The 18,522-nt window shown below is 29.7% G+C and overlaps 2 long non-coding RNA genes across 3 annotated transcripts; both read right to left on the bottom strand.

Annotated features, from left to right (window-relative positions):
* Nucleotides 1-7,838: 7,838 nt before the first annotated feature.
* LOC145062653 (uncharacterized) lies at nucleotides 7,839-9,709 on the bottom strand. Its single transcript, XR_013687650.1, has 4 exons — nucleotides 9,242-9,709; nucleotides 9,066-9,163; nucleotides 8,821-8,923; nucleotides 7,839-8,387 (listed from the first exon to the last, which is right to left on the bottom strand). It is a non-coding gene; the product is annotated as an uncharacterized LOC145062653 (long non-coding RNA).
* A 7,653-nt stretch (nucleotides 9,710-17,362) lies between these two features.
* Nucleotides 17,363-18,175, bottom strand: LOC145061927 (uncharacterized). Of its 2 annotated transcripts, none has more exons than XR_013687344.1 (2): nucleotides 18,097-18,175; nucleotides 17,363-17,977 (listed from the first exon to the last, which is right to left on the bottom strand). It is a non-coding gene; the product is annotated as an uncharacterized LOC145061927 (long non-coding RNA). The 2 variants fall into 2 exon arrangements; XR_013687343.1 differs by having other exon boundaries at nucleotides 17,363-17,980; nucleotides 18,097-18,170.
* Between the last annotated feature and the right edge of the window lie 347 nt (nucleotides 18,176-18,522).

Below are 18,522 nucleotides of genomic sequence, written 5' to 3'. Positions count from 1 at the left end.
ATACACATGCCTTCACTGATAAGATGGAGTTCGCCCTGTGCATTGTCCCAGATGCACTAGCCAAGATTGATTGGTAAACCAAGAGGATACCATGGGATTAAACTATTCCAGTTAAGTAGGCACCTAACTTTGATGTAGCCGCCTGGGAAGAAAGTTTGTGGAAGATATGATCAAGCAGCGAACCGCCGACAAGACTGAGTTTGGCGAGAAAAGGAGAGGTGAAGGACAATAAAATTCGATTAAGAAAAGTAACATCTCAAGGTCTTAACCCAATGACAAGAAGTATGGAGGTAGTAATGAAGTAGAGTGGTGCAATAAATGCAAGAAGAAGCATGTTGGGCAATGCAAAAGAGAAGTGACCAGCTAGAGGTGCAGTGGACGTGGTAACTATTCCAACGAGTGTTGGTATGATGGACGAGTGTGTTTTGAATGTAAGGAGGAAGGGCATGTCATGAAGGACTTATTAAAGAAGAAAGAAGTTGTCAGGCCAAATATTCTGCCAAAGACAAAAGTAAGGGCTTATTTTATGGGGCTTGATGAGGAAACTAGAGGGCGAGAATTTTCGAGCTGCTTGGCTAGAATACATGAAGGAAGGAGATAAATGAGTAGTATTAGGATGTGTGGCCTGCTATAATAGGAATATAGTATTGATAAATCTTTTAATCATTTTCAAGAAATAATATGATCCCAAATTATGCTATATGACTAAACGTGTTGACTTGTTATCTAATCTTCTTGTATGGTGACTCGGGAACTGTGAGACAACACTTAGCATAAGTATGAGTAGGTGTGAAAGGTAGTAGAAACCTATACTACTGGAAGCGCATGACCCACACTTGTATCAGGGAAAGTCACAAAGTTACTAATGTCTCTCAGTAGTTGAGCTATTTTGTTCCTTTCCATCATTAACTTTTTTTTAGTAATGACTATGAAGATAAATATCATTCAAACTTCAGTAGGTCATATCGAATCGATTCCGTCTAATCTATTAAGTAAGTTTGACGTAGCGTCCGACTTTAGTTACAAGATTGAAGGAAATAATAATCAAAGCGATCAATAGAAGTATCGCGACCGTCGTTAAATTAAGTAGCCTGTAGCTAGGTGTGCTACATGATAGAACGTGATTATATCACATTAGAACATGAAGGAATATATCCTTCTTGATATGGTATAACTCAAAAAGACCTGAGTCTAACCATTGCACCATACCATGAGAGATCATTAGAACATGACCCATCGATCTATTACGGTATTCGAAGTAAGGATCTTAATTTAGGTTAAGTCTATTCTAGAAAGGGCAATAGTTTCCAATGGGATCAAATTTATAAGGAGGAGCAAGTGTCGAATTTAGCACCATGAACCGTCAAGAAGAGTTAGAAAGGACATAAAAGTTACGATTACCACCTAAGATGGAAATGTAACGTGCATAGTCTTTCATAAAAGCCTTGTTTTGTTGATGATTCCAGGACATGGAGAATAAAAGATTTCGAGGGAACAATGGCGCTGACCGGCGTTTAATCCTGCCATGAATTAGATCCGAAATCATCAGACTAGGTTTCTATATGACTAATTGTTACCATTTTATAATTTTGTTGCTTACACCATGGTATTAAAACTATAATAAATAATATAAATAGTTATTATGGTGTGTTAAAAACTTTAGACTTAAGGTGTTGTTTGATACGTTTCTTACTGAGTCCGGTAAAAGGTTGGATTTGACTTGATTAGATTTAGATTGTTTGATACCATACTTAGAAGCCTCTGAATCGGTTCTGTCTCGATTGATATGCCTCTTACTCATCTAATTATGAGTTATATCGGATCATAGCATTGACGCAATCAACAACTATCAAACAATCATGTATGTTTTATTTGTTGCAAAGATTGTTCTTAAAGCATCTAGAATAAGAGTTCAATGATCTAGAATGAGAATTGGGATGAAACGGAGTTTAATGACTTCACGTATAGTGGTTTAATAAAACTTCATACATAGTGGTTATCGGTAGTGGTTATCGGAGTTCAATAGTCATTATAACATTAAATGGGTGATCACTGAGCTATCACTATATATTTTATACTAATTATTATATATAATTTCAAAGGGAAAACTACAATAAAGTCCTTACATATTCGCCTCATAATCGATTTAGTCCTTATATATATTTTTTTCCAATTAAGTCCCAAATACCGGTAAACGTATTCAATTTAACCCTTTGACCCGGTCAACAGGTCATCCGACTTTCAAAAATTACATTTTTGGCCCTGATTCCAAAATGTATTACAAATTTGGTCAAAAATTTACACTTTTGGCCCATATTTTAAATTTTTTTACAAATTTGGTCCAAAATTTACCCTTTTTGCCCAAATTTTAGAATTTTATTATCAATTCATCATAACTTTAGTTATTTTTACAACTTTTTTTTTCTCAAAAATTTGTTTCTAATATGTTTTTTCTTCATAAACTCATATTTATACAAAAAAAAACATATTTTCACATAAAAATCTTATTTTTCTATATAAAAACTTTTTTTAAAAAGGTTTTTGTAAATAAAATATCTAGTTATAAAAATAAGTTTGGATTATTTGTGTGATATCTCTTAAAAAATCAATTAAGAAATTAAAAATAACCCTAAATTATAAAAACAGGTTTGGATTATTTGTTCTTTAATCACATTTATATGAAAGTTTAAACAAGTTACATTATATATGAAAGTTAAAAAATATATAATATAATAATATTATATTTTATTCGTAAGAATTTTTTTAAGAAAAAAGTTCAAATCATAACTTTGATATATTTTTTATAACTTTTTAATAAATATATTATCTAAATAAAACATATACATTCATGGCATGTGTCTGATCTAGGTTGTATTTTTTATTGCCAATCAACCTTTTCTTAGTTATAATCTTGTATTTCCTTTATTTTTTAATGTGTGTTATATGGAATATCGGTTGTAATTTATTATCGATAAACATTTTTTAGGTGAGTGAGAAATGACCAAAAATACAATAACAACATAAATATATAAAATATTATAACTATCAATAACACAATAGAATACTTTAACTAAAGTTCTAAAGAGTTTACACATGAATTTGGTTTAAAAAAATTACTCAAACACCTAAAACATGCTTGAGTTGAGTTTCACAAGGAAACTATCACAACCTACTCAAAAACATGATGTCAAAATTTTTTAATAAAATGGTTTTTTTTTTTCTATGAACTACAATTAAGAACTGGCATCATTTGTCCTATAAATGTGATTAAAGAACAAATAAATAATATTAAAATGAGTGTAACTAGTTTTTGACAAACTATAATTTGATAGTATAATTTAGGGTTATTTTTAATTTCTTAATTGATTTTTTAAGAGAAATCACACAAATAATCCAAACCTATTTTTATAAATAGATATTTCATATACAAAGACTTTTTAAAAAAAGTTTTTATATAGAAAAAATATGATTTTTATGTGAAAATATGTTTTTTTTTATGAATATGAGTTTATAAAGAAAAAACATATTAGAAACAAATTTTTGAGAAAAAAAAGTTGTAAAAAGGTAAATTATGATGAATTCATAATAAAATTCTAAAATTTGGGCAAAAAGGGTAAATTTTTGACCAAATTTGTAAAAAAAAATTAAAATCTAGGCCAAAAGTGTAAATTTTGGACCGAATTTGTAATAAATTTTGAAATTCTGGGCCAAAAATATAAATTTTGAAAGTTGGATGACCTGTTGACCGGGTCAAAGGGTTAAATTGAATACGATTACCGGTATTTGGGACTTAATTGAATAAAAAAAATATATAATGACTAAATCGATTATGATGTCAATATGTATGAACTTTATTGTAGTTTTTCCTAATTTCAAATGACAAACTAACAGTTAGTTTGTAGGTTTTAAATTTTGACCATAATAATTTTTTATATTTGTAGTTTTGATCTTAGAGTTTTTGGGTTTTAAACTTTGGCCACAACAATTTTCTATATTTGTAATTTTGGACCTTAAGGCTTTTGAGATTCAAAGTTTGGCTACAAGAATTCCATATATTGACATGTTTCATCCATATATTTTCGTATATTGCCATGGTTCTTTCTATATTTTTTGGATTTCACACTTTGACCACATGAAATTTGTCTTTTGATAAAGACGTAATAAATAGTTTATGACATACATGACTCACACTTGACAATAGATATTTTTAAAACATAATTTTAATTTATTATAAGACTCCTACTTGATGAAATGAAATATTAGTTTTGATTGTTGTCATTAAAACGTGTTGTCATATATGTACATTTTTAGGTATCCTATCGTATAGACATAAAATACAATTTATTGGTATTATATCTTTTAATTAGTATATTTTAGGTTTCGTAGTATTTAGTTAATGGCCTTATATTTATTTTCATTTTTAAGTCTTCAAACTTTTAATTAATGTACTTTTAGTTTGGTAGTTTTAATTAATATTTTTTATTAATTATATCTTTATATTTTATATAATATCAAATTTATCTAAATTTTTTGAAAATAAATTAATAAATGGTTGTGGCGATCTATTAATATTAAACTATGTAAAGTTGAATTCATTTTTGGGAAAATAATAGAGTTTAAATGATAGTATAATGTTTATTTGACAACATATTAAACTCTTATATAGATGGTTAAATTACACAAGTCGTCCATCGTGTACATGCCAGAAAGCGTGTTTAGTTTCTATTTTCAAAAATTAACTTGGACCGTCCCTCGTTTGTTCAAAACTTGCACATTTCATCCCTCATGACATTAAAAGACCGTTTTGCCCTTATTTATCTATTTTTTAATTTATCTAGTTATTAATCCATTAAGAAAACTATCTATTAAATTCATGGTATTTGGCTATTAGATAATCATATCTGACGACCACCACCACCACAAGCCTCCGACAACCACCACTAACCTCTGGCTACCACCACCGTTAAATTTGTCACCGGAGAAAGCAGAATCCATGTTCTAATCCAGAAAAAATTCTAACACAAAAATCCATTCAAGACATCAAATCCATTTATGAAATTAAATCCAAAAATTACTTAAATAAACTAACACACATACATAAATAGAAAAAAAAATCTGATTATATCTCCGTATGAATATGTTGAAGAACCTCTCGTATGGAAAAAAAAAAACTTCTAATGCAAGTTCGATTTCCTTTGAGTTGAAACCTAATCAATTGGATATTGCTTTGATTTCTTCTAAACATTTGATATAGGGTGCAATCGTGGGAAAAAACGAATGAGAAGGAGGTTGGAGTTTGGTTTGAAACAACCAAGGCGGTGACGAGACTTTGTGTTTGGCCGTCGGAAGTCAGTTTTAGAAATCGCTGGTTGTCGTGCTCGCTGGATGGTCTGGTGGATCAATCAAGGGCAGTTGGTGGTGGTTGAGAGGTCTTTGGCGGTTGAGTAGGGTTACAGATCTGAACTTATCATGCAAATCGGCGACGACTAAACCCTAGTCTCCTCTAATTACTCCGGCGAGAGGGTATCGATTTTGCACTCCAATTGTCTTCTCGTCTCCTAACCCATCCCACTTTAGTATGTTTTGGGTTACTCTTTTATCTTCGATCAGTAACAATAGCGTGAAGGTTTAGAAGTGAAGGGGTGGATGGGTTGGAGAAGATGAGAGTAGGTATTGAAGAAGAATGGGGAGAAAGAGAGAGAGAGAGAGAGAGAGAGAGAGAGAGAGAGATCAGAGGGGGTAGTGGTATTTTCCACTGTAACTGAGAGAGATAGAGATTATAGAGAGTTGTTTTTTTTATCTTCTTTATTAATTGATAAATAATAATAAATAATATTAGAGTAATTAAAAAATAAAATATCCAAGTACATTATTGTCATTTCAAATGAGGAATGGACTACATTTGCAAGAAAAAAGCATATTAGGGACGAAGTGTGCAAGTTTTACGCAAACGAGGGACGGTCCGAGTTAATTTTTGAAAATAGGGACCGAACATGCTTTTTGGCATGTGGACGAGGGACGATTGGTGTAATTTACCCTATATAAATCAATACATTGTGGATGCTCTAGTTTTGTTTTGGTGTTTGTGGGTATAGGTTCAAGAGTGGTGGGCATGTGGTGAGTTGGGCGAGTAATGTTTGGAACATTAAGTCGCTCTACTAGTTATCTACTTCAAAACATCTAGTAATATATATATATATATATATATATATATATATATATATATATATACACACGTGTTGAGCACTTCAATTTTAGTATTTCTTATAACATTATTGGACTTGTATCCTATTGTAGTCAAAGTGACTAAGAATGGTGGTGTTCTCATCGTTTGAATCAGGTAAGCTATGCTTGTGTTTGTGACGGGTGTTTCACAAATCATAAGGTCAAGGGGGATCATGGGATTATCCCCATTGGTTGTAAGGGGTGTAATTGCTTTCTTCCTTGTTTGTCTCTAATTATAAGTTTTAGGATAATGGTTGTTGGTAATAACGTCCATCGTGGATGACACCAATCATGCAACCAAGTCCAGAGAACGATTTTAGATTCAACGTGGGTTCCTTTTAAAGTTGATAACAGTGCCTTTAAAACATGACCTCACAAAGTAAAGACATGGGTTAACCGTTCTTAGGGGTGAACCCAAGATATGCTCTGACGCCAAGTAACAATTGAGAATATTTAAGAGAGTATGAATAAGAGTAAGGATAAATAGTGGAGAGTGAGATGTGTCTTACTAAATCATTTTTAGGGTAGTATTTATATTGTTGGTAACTTGACATATGGGATACATATCGTCCTTTGCTTTGGAAAAATGATGTAGTATGTAGGATATACCTTTAACAAGTTTGTTAGTTTTTCCGTTTAAGAAGGTCAGTGAGGAATGTTTCGTTGTTGGTTGTGTGGTTCCTGGTGAATGTTGGTTATTGTGCATATTTGACAAAGATTTTGGCGTTATGCCTTTGTCCTAATTGCTTTTCATATTCCCTCTAGGTTGCCATGAAAAAAGTATGGTTGGTTAATAAGATATACTCAAGTTTCTAAAAAGTGTGCCATGGCCAGGAGGAGTGGATATGCTATCTTAAAAGCATGCATAGCATAAGTGTTAGGTGTGGTGTCCGAAAAGGCTTCGTTAGACGTGCATTTATGCATATTGTTTTTTTCCTGATCAAACATTAAACCATTGTGTTTTTGTTAACTTTTTTTATATTAGATTTTGATATAACACTTATAAAAACATGATATATTTTATATAAATCTATAATTATGTGATATATATATATATATATATATATATATATATATATATATATAATATAAAATTGTCACCTTAAATTAGGCTTTGAGAATGTTTATATCGTGTAAAGCTTAAGATTTGACATTGACGTCATGCCACGACTCACACCATCTTACATATACTGCTAATAACATCTTGTTTAATATGTAGCCTACGAAAATATTTTCTTTTCAACTAAAATAATAAATAACTGTTAAGTAACACACAATAACCAACATTTAAAAATTATTGTTATTTATTTATTTTTTTTCTAAACCCCAAGCCATTAATATCTTTTTGAAAATTGTGGACTAATTTTGTTAATATCTTGTAAGTTTTTGTTAAAAATAACATAATTTTTAAACCTTTTCTAAAGTAGAAAATTTATGAATATTATACAATAACTAGAAAGTTTCCCATGCTTTGTATGGGATGGAGGGTGGTCGATTTGATTTTCGCATTTTAATGAAAACATGATTCATAAATATACCAAACATCAAGGAAAAACTTGTAATCTAATTGAAAGCGGTAACTATATTCATAATTTTGCAGTTAAATCTGACAAAGTGAATGAGAATGAATTATAGATATATGCTCCACAATGTATTAAAGTGATACTATAGCATTGCTTTGTACAAAATGTGCTTATAATGCATGCATTGCAAATAGCAGCCACCAGGTTTTTTACATGAGAAATTTATGGGTGCCATACATGGGAATAACCATCAGGTACCTGTCGCATATTACAAAAGAAAATTTCATGAGGAGCGAAAGGAGAAAATAATATTAATCAATTAATAGTCGAACTATAGAAAATAAAATGCATTCTCTCTTTGCAGCAACCTGATGCCTCTCTCAAAATAGCACCAAAGGAAATAGTAGTCGGTGGATCGGCATAGTTGAACATGTAACACGTTATAAATGGTGTGTTATTATACCATAATGTTATGAAATGAACCTTTCTGTTCCTTCCCGGATTCTATGAATCCAAAGTATCATGGACTTGCAGAATAAAACCTCATCATCATCTCCTTTTCTCGACATGCTTTCTCCATCCAGCTGATCTCCTTTCCCAAGAGATCCCTCCATATTTCGTCTTCAGTAGACTTGACATCTTGTAAAAAGATATATAATCTCAGATACATAGTAGAAAACAAACTAATAGCGCAAATGACGTTATATAAATCAACATTATATCAACTAAGGACAATTATATCAATAAAAACAATTTTAGAAAATAGTTTCAGCCTTGAGAGAAGTAAATTGAGACCCAATTGGGTGGAGACTTAAAGGGAACAATAAAGAATTCCTCCATGTAAATAAGGTGATCAATTTAGGAGTAATGGCAATAAAATTATTATTTTGGAGAACCTATTCAAGACATTGCAGTACACCGGAACAATATGAGCCAAATTTTTTTAGAGGGTTGAAAAGCTTATTTAGAATATATCAACAACGAAACATATGAATCATAAAATAGAATAATTCCTAAAGCCGAAGAAAAAGTACACATGTAAACGTTTGAAGGGATTGTAATGGTTTCTAACCTTTTGTATTATTGATCTTCAATTTCATCATTGTTTCTAACCTTCTATAACAAATATGGGTAATAGAGTCTGACCAACTTCTCTTCCCATAGTCGCGATCATGCTTTTGTAAAAGAATAGAATTTGTTCAATTTCGTTGAAATACAAAACAAATCGACACCTTAGAAAAACCCAAATAGCCTCATATTTGAAAGACTATAGATGAATCAACTTTGTAAAGGTTTAAGGAGGGAAAAAATGACCACCTTTCGCTGCCTTCTATGTCCAATATCTGATGGTGGTGGCGAGAAGGTATCTGCCTTGCGACTTGTTTTCCATCGATTGAATACAAAAGGAGACGGGACTGAAAACCATTCAAACAAACATAACTTTTGATTTAGTTCATGAATACAAAGCAAAAATCATTAATCATAATACTTACTCAAACTCTAGCAATCAGATCCTAACAACAACAATTGAGGTAATCCCAAAATCGGAAAATCCAAATCCAGAAGAAAATCCGGTCGAGGTGTTGCATCACTAGAAAGCCCCGTCCTAGGAATTATTGGCATTGAATGTATCCGACATCGAAGCAGGACTCGTCGGCTGTGGATGTCGCTGACTTCTGTAATGGTGGAGGCAGACTCATCGGAGTGTTATGTGGTGGAGGCGGACTCGGCGGCGTCGGCTATGGCGGAATCGAAGAAGCGAACTAAGTGATCGATCGACTGCACTCTCCGGTGGTATCATAGAGGAACCGAGAACTTAGAACTCCCATGAGTTCGATTTTTAGCCTCTTTGTGTCAATTTCTTTCAAAAGAAAGAGAGGAGAAGGTTTGGAGAAGCCTAGGGAGCGGTGGGAAGAAGAAACTTGATTGCCGACATTCCAAGCGGTTGAAAGTTATGTGGATTGAGAAAATGCGGTGGATGAGAGTTTAAAGTAACTTAGGTGGAGGGAAGTAACTAGATAAACGGTACCTTTGTGTATATATATATATATATATATATATATATATATATATATATATATATATATATATCTTATGTTCCCTTAGGAACAATATCTTACCAAAGGTACCGTTTATCTAGTTACTTCCCTCCACCTTTATATATATATATATATATATATATATATATATATATATATATATATATATATATATATATATATATATATATATATATAAACATTATATTATTAAAGAGCGATAATATTTTATTTTATTTTCTTGTTTATTTATTTATTTATTTTTGTATCATAAACAACTCAATTTAACTATATAAATATAAATATGAAATATCACTAATTAATGTCAACCCCTCCAAGAGACGCTTGTAATTGGAATTTGGAACACGGAGTCACATCTTTCTTTCTTCGCACTCATTTTTCTCGGCATGGTAGAAAAAATTTGATGTCTAATGTTTTAAATCTATGGTGCAACATTACAATGTTCGTGTTTTTTAAATTTAGTTTTGGTATGCTAATCAATAGTTTTTCAAATGTTCTTTAGCAGATCACAGTCATTGTTTATGTTAGGCCAAATCTTGAAAAATATCAGCAAGACTTGCACGTTCGAGGAGGTTCTTTGGTGTCACCTGTGACACAAAGAGAAGTCACCGCCACCAAAGAAAGTCCTCCAATGAGGTCTTTGAACCAAGGCCTAATATCTCGATTTATAATAGACAATGTTGGTTTAAAAAGTATGAAGACATTTACAGAAGATTTTGAGCCAAGACCAAACATTTCGATTTATAAAAACGATGCAAGTATAAAATATAAGAAGGTGTTTGATGAAGAGTTTTAACTAAAATGTCTCATTAAGATATCAGTGCAAGTCTTAAAGGTAAAAGGATATTTGATTAATAGATTGAGCCCAGACCAAGTGCTATGACATACAAATGTTAAGGCACTACTAGAAAACAATGTGTTTTCCTATGGATTGGGATATCTTAATTTAGTAACGGGATAACTACAGAATAGCTACGGAATACCGATGGATTTATTAATTCCCATTATTATTATTATTATTATTTTTCATTAATATTCGTCTTAAACTTTTTTTTTTTTTTGGATCGCTTTTTTTACATATTTAATACACGAAAAAATAAAAGTGATACTAATGATACTAATTATAATAATATTTATAAAACATAATGATAATATATAACAATGGTAACGAATGTGTTTAACACACGAACGACTAAAGGAAAAAAGAAAAACTATGTTTAACACATCAATAAAGTGAAATAATCAACGTTTAATGTAAAAATAATGAAAAATGATGATAATAAGGGGAAATATGTATATTTGTATGTGTATGTATGTATTTATGTATGTATGTATGTGTATGGATAAGAAATTCTACATATAGAAACATAGTTTACTTGTTTTTAGGGTTAAATGCATGAACTAACATGCATTGTAGTTTATATATATATATATATATATATATATATATATATATATATATATATATTTATTGTATAACATCCTACTTTTGGTTTCCATTCAGGTACTCTTTTTAAGATTTTAGCTTTTAAACCAATTTTTTTTCAAATTGTGAACATATAATCTTAATGTCTTAATAATCCAATGCATGTCAAATCTGTTGCAGGGCAATATAAAGAAATTCAAGTATGATGCTCTAAAGGGTTGAAAACAACTTGACTAGTAACTTCTATCTTTACAAGAAATATAGTTAGTATTCTATAAAAATTTACTAAAAGCAATGCAATTGTTGGTCAAATACATAAGTATGTAACTCGGTCAAATACATAAGTATGTAGCTCCAATGTTTAAAAATTAAAATACATTCCCCAAATTGGCAGCGCAAGGAAAGTACGTTGTTGTTATCTACAGTTTTTTGTTTTTTTTTCATTTCCTTTATTTTGTAATTAACTCATGTATTGAATCTGGGATTTTATTACATATCTTCATCAAAAGGTTTAAGAGCTATAAAAAGTTATACTTCCGTATAGATTTGCTTGTGTAAACGGACATCCATTTTTATGATTTTTTTTATATAAACTAAGTACAAGTAATATCTTGTACAAAGTAGGATAATACATTCAAATGTATTGTATTTGTATGAATTGCATTGGTTCGTATATAAGTTATTTTTATTAAATAAATTGAGTACATACAAAGTACAATGCTATAAACAAAAACATATATTGTTATGTTTATTAGTTTTGTGGTTGAATAAGAATTTTCTTATAAATTTAATGTATTGGGTTTTTTTTGGGCATTTTAAGCAGAAAAAACTGATTTTTTTTAATGTTTTTTTTACTAATTTAGTGTCGGATTTCTAACGAGATATCCATCGCTAAATAGGTTCGTAGGTATTGGGTAGGAAAAAAGTCAACTTTAGTCAAACTTGAATTTCGACATTAATTCGTAGGAAATCCGTAGCTAAAACAATTCTGTAGCTATTCCATAAAAAAAGTCAATTTTGTTCAAACTCGACTCGTAATCCGTAGGTATTCCGTAGGAAAATAATCGATTTTAGTCAAACTTCACATCCGTCGGCATTTCGTAGCAATCCGTTTCTGTAGATATTCTATATTTTGTAGGTATTTTTACTTATGGAATAGGCCGTAGTTATTCTGTAGCTAGTCCATAGCAAATCTGTATGTATAAATTTTCCACAAACATTTATGCTACAAACATTTTTCCATAGCAAATCCGTAGGTATCGCTTTATACCTACTAAACACCTACGGATTGTGTTGTAGCTATTGCCCCTATTTTTAAATAGTGATGGTTTATGGTGACGATGAAGTTGATAGACAATGTTCACTAATTTAGTAAGAAGTGATTGATATATTGAAGCAAAAATAAAGCAAGGCTTAATGCCTTCTAATCATGCTTTTGAATTTCGAGATGGAGGATATTATGTAAATTATATCATATTTTGTTGGTTTCTTTGCATCTCGTTATGCAATATATTTTCTTGACCTATTTTTGGGTTAAATTGTTAAATTAAAATCGAAGTGACGACACTTCTTAAATGCAAATGGTTCGACACAATACATGTTTTTTGCTACATAAGTTAAATATGATATTACTAGTGCGGGATGTTATTCGGTTCGGTTTTTTGTTTTCGGTAAAATCGGTTTGGTTTTCTCGTTTTTTTTTATATATTTTAAATATAACAATAACTAAACAAATTAATCTTTGGTTTAATCGGTTTCGGTTTATTTTGTTCAGTTTACCAATTAAACCGATAAAATTTTGAATGTAAATATAAAATAATAAAGTAAAAGAAAGAAACTCACTAAATATTTTAACAAATAAAAAAAAATATATTAATATATAACATATTATATTCAATAATTCTTTGATATATTGACACACAAGTTGTACATATAAATTAAGATAGATTTAGTCCTATGAAAGAAACGGTTAATTGGCATTTGGTTAATTTGTTTCTTTTCTTTAAATACAAAATACAAAATATAAAACATTTATAAATTTATAATGGTTAATAGCTAAATACTAAATTATGAAAATCTTAGTAATTAATCTATAAATTTATAGATAAAATGTTAATTCAATGATATAAACTATAAATATATATTAATTAAATTGTTTATTTGGTTAAACCAAAACAACCAAAATTTAACCAAAACCAAACTGATAAAGTATCCTTATTTGATTAACCAAAATCCAAATAACATCAACCAAAGAAATCAAATATCATTTGGTTCGGTTAGTTATTTAGAGTTGAATTAGAGTTGAATCAAACCCACCTATAAGATAATTGAATTAAGACAAAATTACAAAAATGGTCCCTATGGTTTGCCAAAAGTCACAAAGTCAGTCCCTGCTAATTTTTTTTGACGAACATGGTCCCTGTGGTTTCCAAAACTTGCATCAATGGCCCTTTTTGCTGACGCCGTTACTGTTCATCCGTTAGTGTAAGGGTATTTTAGTCTTTTCAAGTAGCAGAGACTGGGTTTGTGACTATGGGTAAACCATAGGGACCATTTATGTATTTTTTTATATATTTTATGTTTATGAGTAATGACTTTTCCACCCATTTACTTTTTAAAATATCACTTTGAACTTTGAAAAATGTTATTTTCACCCCTTTATTTTCTAAATTTTCGTATTTAACCCCGTATTATATATAATTTGTTTTTTATTAATAACTTTTGTTCGCTAACCTAAAAAAACTATTTTTATGTGTTTATTTTCATATATTTGTCGGTATAATTCAAGGTGATCAACGTTTCGACTATAATTTAGAATTTTATTTCGTTATTTTTTTTAAAGTTACATGTTTTTTTATAAAATTGTCGGTTTAAATTCGAGCTTATTTTTCGACGTAGTTTTTTTTTTTTTTTTTTTTTTTTTTTTTTTTTTTTTTTTAACTTTATGTACGTTTTCTACGTATGAGACGGGTCATATATAATAACTTTCGTTTGTTAATTTAAAAAATATATTATATTCGAGATTGTCTATCTTTTGATGTATTTTTTTATACATTTTGTGCTTAATTTTATATATATTCCTACGTATCATTCGAGTCATATATAATAACTTTCGTTTATTAGCTTAAAAAAATGTTGTATATTCGAGTTTGTCTATGTTTCGACCTAACTTTTGTTTCATGTTTTTTACGTATCAATATAGATTCGAGTTCATCTATATTTCGCGGTAATTTTTTTTATGTTTTGTGCTTATTTTTATGTATGTGTTTTTTTCATTTATGTTTTTTTACGTCGAAATGCAACTTTTATGACTATAATCACCAAAATTCAACTTACAAAATTCAAGCTTATAATTACGCTTTTATCTATTATATGTGAACAAACTTATACGTAGAAACATACATAAAATAAGCACCAAAACGTTTTGCGAAACATATTTTTTTAACGTTCTCGTGCTTTATTTTCTGTACGTTTCCTACTTATGACTAGGGTCACATATTATATATTTTTTATTATTTAAACTTTTGTTCGTTAACTTAAAAAAATCTTACTTATTTTTATGCACGTGCTGATATAAATTTGAGTTTTCTTTTTCTTTATTTTTTGATTTAACTTTTTTGTACGTTTTGGTGCTTATTTTATGTATGTTCCTACGTATAAGTTTGTTCACATATAATAGATAAAAGCGTAATTATAAGCTTGAATTTTGTAAGTTGAATTTTGGTGATTATAGTCATAAAAGTTGCATTTCGACGTAAAAAAACATGAATGAAAAAAACACGTACATAAAAATAAGCACGAAACATAAAAAAAAAATTACGTCGAAATATAGACGAACTCGAATCTATATTGATACGTAAAAAACATGAAACAAAAGTTAGGTCAAAACATAGACAAACTCGAATATATTACATTTTTTTAAGCTAACAAACGAAAGTTATTATATATGACCCGAATGATATGTATATAAAATTAAGCACAAAATATATAAAAAATACATCAAAACATAGACAATCTCGAATATAATATATTTTTTAAAATTAACAAACGAAAGTTATTATATATGACCCGTCTCATACGTAGAAAACGTACATAAAGTTAAAAAAAAAAAAAAAAAAAAAAAAAAAAAAAAAAAAACTACGTCGAAAAATAAGCTCGAATTTAAACCGACAATTTTATAAAAAAACATGTAACTTTAAAAAAAATAACGAAATAAAATTCTAAATTATAGTCGAAACGTTGATCTTATACCGACAAATATATGAAAATAAACACATAAAAATAGTTTTTTTAGGTTAGCGAACAAAAGTTATTAATAAAAAACAAATTATATATAATACGGGGTTAAATACGAAAATTTAGAAAATAAAGGGGTGAAAATAACATTTTTCAAAGTTCAAAGTGAAGGGTTCAAAGTGATATTTTAAAAAGTAAATGGGTGGAAAAGTCACTACTCATAAACATAAAATATAGAAAAAAAAATACATAAATGGTCCCTATGGTTTACCCATAGTCACAAACCCAGTCCCTGCTACTTGAAAAGACCAAAATACCCTTACACTAACGGATGAACAGTAACGGCGTCAGCAAAAAGGGCCATTGATGCAAGTTTTGGAAACCACAGGGACCATGTTCGTCAAAAAAAATTAGCAAGGACTGACTTTGTGACTTTTGGCAAACCATAGGGACCATTTTTGTAATTTTGTCTTGAATTAATTAAAGATGATAATAACACTTTCAAATCAAGACAAAAGAAACCTGTATCTATTTGTCAACCTAAGAAACAGAAACATGTATATCATTAAATATCCTATTATAATTTCTTCCTTTCGTCCTCATATCCGTATTAAATGTTGATATGTTATGAAATTAATAATATTTTAACATATTTGGCAATATTTGACATCCGTAAAAAGTTATTTAGGAAAAATAGTAGAAGAATATTTGATTTCTTTTGTCAAAAGAAAAATTATAATTATCACTCACAAATAACGGAAAATTTAATCATTTATATTTATTTCCTCTCTAGAATAATTTGACAATTTTTATGCCAAAATGAAAATATACAAAGGAATGAAATAATCATTTCCATTTTATCATCTTCTCGTGACCGTCACTTTCTTGTTCGTGAGTTCTACTTTTTTATTTTTTTTTTTATTTTTTTTATTTTTTATTTTTTTTATTTTTTACTTTGGAACGGCAAATCTAATCTACTCCTACACTATTTCTAATTCTCCACCTATATATGTTCCTCACGAGACTTGAACCCTCGACCTGAAGGAGCGAGGGCTCCACCGGATACTGCTGGGCAGAAACCCTTTGGTTCCTAAGTTCTACTTAAGGAGGGAAATGGATGGATATGGAGGATAGTGAGGGATACAAAAGGAAAATCGTGTTATTGAATTTCATTAATGGAAGGAAAATTAGGGGAAATAAAAGATTTTAGAACCATATTTTCCTTCAAAATTTTCCTTTCAATTTGGACGGATTTGGGAAGCAAGTGAGGGGAAGAAAATTTTTAAGTTTTATTTTCTTTTTTCCCCTAACTCGGGAACATAAAAACTTAAACTTTTCCTTTAATTTCATTCGAACTTAGGAACATGGAATAAAGAAAATTTTTCTCCCCTTCCTTTCTTTCTGCCTATATTTTCATTTCCTTTAGTTTATTGAATTTAAAAAAAAAAACTTAAAATAAGGTGTTCATGTCTAGACCGATCACTTATTAATTTACTAGAATTCTTTATCATATAGAAATTTAAGTCTCAAGTTATCGATATTTCCCATATAAAGAACTTTCAACTCGAATGTCCATGCTCCACATATGGTAAGTTATTTCTATTTTTTTTTCTTTCTCATACGACGACATATTTATTTTATTATTTATTAATTTGTTAGTTTATAGCCGGTGAGAAGTATGATTATAAAATTAATTAAATTTTTATAATAAAAATTTATAATTATTAGTTAGTTATTTTAAATAAGTCATTTTAAATAAATTAAAATTAAGAGAACTACGTCTACCATATCACTTTTCATCAGAGTTTTGATTTATTTTCACCTCCCCACCTTCCAGAAAGACAACTGTGTTCAAAAATCCCTCCGGGCTCCAACGATAAAAAAAACTCATGAATAGGTCAAGAATATATATTACACAATAAGATGCATACCAACCAAAATTAAATATAGATGCATACAAACCAACAAAATATGGATATAATTTACATGATGTCCTCCAGTTCTGGAATTTAAAAGCATCATTCCAAGACATTTAAGCCTCGCTTTATTCTTGATTCAAATATATTACACACTTCATTGGTAATAAACCTTATCGCCACTACATACCATTAACCTTTGTACGCTGTGACACTTGGTCTCGGCTCAAACTCTTCATCAAATGTCCTTTTACCTTTAAGACTTCCACTGTTATCGTATACCGAGACATTTGGCCTTGGCTCAAACTCTTCATCAAACATCTTCTTACCTTTTACACTTGCTCCGTTTTCATAAATCGAAACATTTGGTCTCGGCTCAAAATCATCAGGCAATATCTTCTTATCTTTTAAACCTGCACTGTTATCATACACTGACATGATAGGCCTTGGTTCGAAGTCCTCATTGGTGGACTTTCTTTGGTTGCATGGGCTTCTCTTTGTGGGATCGGTTGACACTAAAAAACCTTGTCTAACATGCGAGTCTTGCTGATATTCTTCAGGATTTGGCCTAGCATAGACAGTAACTGCGATCTGCTAAATAATATTTGAAAAACTATTATCGGTTAGCATAACAAAACTAATAAAAAAAATACGGTCGTTGTAATGTTGCACCATAGATTTATAACAGCAGACAATAAAAATTTCTCTACCATGATGAGAAAAAAGAGGGCATAGAAAGAAAGACGCGACTCCATGTTCGAAGCACAAGTGTCTCTTGGAGCTGTTGGTAATTGCAATGAATGATCATAGTTCGTATTTATATAGTTTAATTGAGAAGCTTATACCATCCAAAGAAACATACAAACTAAAATTGTCTTCCTTTAATAATATAATATTTACTCAAACTATTTTATAATATTCATAAGATACTGATAAGGTATACAACCAAGGTTATATTTTACAGAATCATATTCATTACACAATATATTAATATAATTAATTTACAATTTATAGAAAAGATATTAATAAAATTTTGGGATGGCCTCTGGTTTAGAAAAAATAAAATAACAGTTTAGAATTCTAAATGCTTATTAGTTATTATTTTATGTTACTTGAGATTTATTTATGATTTTAAT

This window comes from Lactuca serriola, chromosome 7, assembly GCF_051521515.1.
Source record: "Lactuca serriola cultivar US96UC23 chromosome 7, Lser_US96UC23_V15, whole genome shotgun sequence".
Lineage (NCBI taxonomy): Eukaryota > Viridiplantae > Streptophyta > Magnoliopsida > Asterales > Asteraceae > Lactuca > Lactuca serriola.
This window is presented reverse-complemented; position numbering and strand designations above follow the sequence as displayed.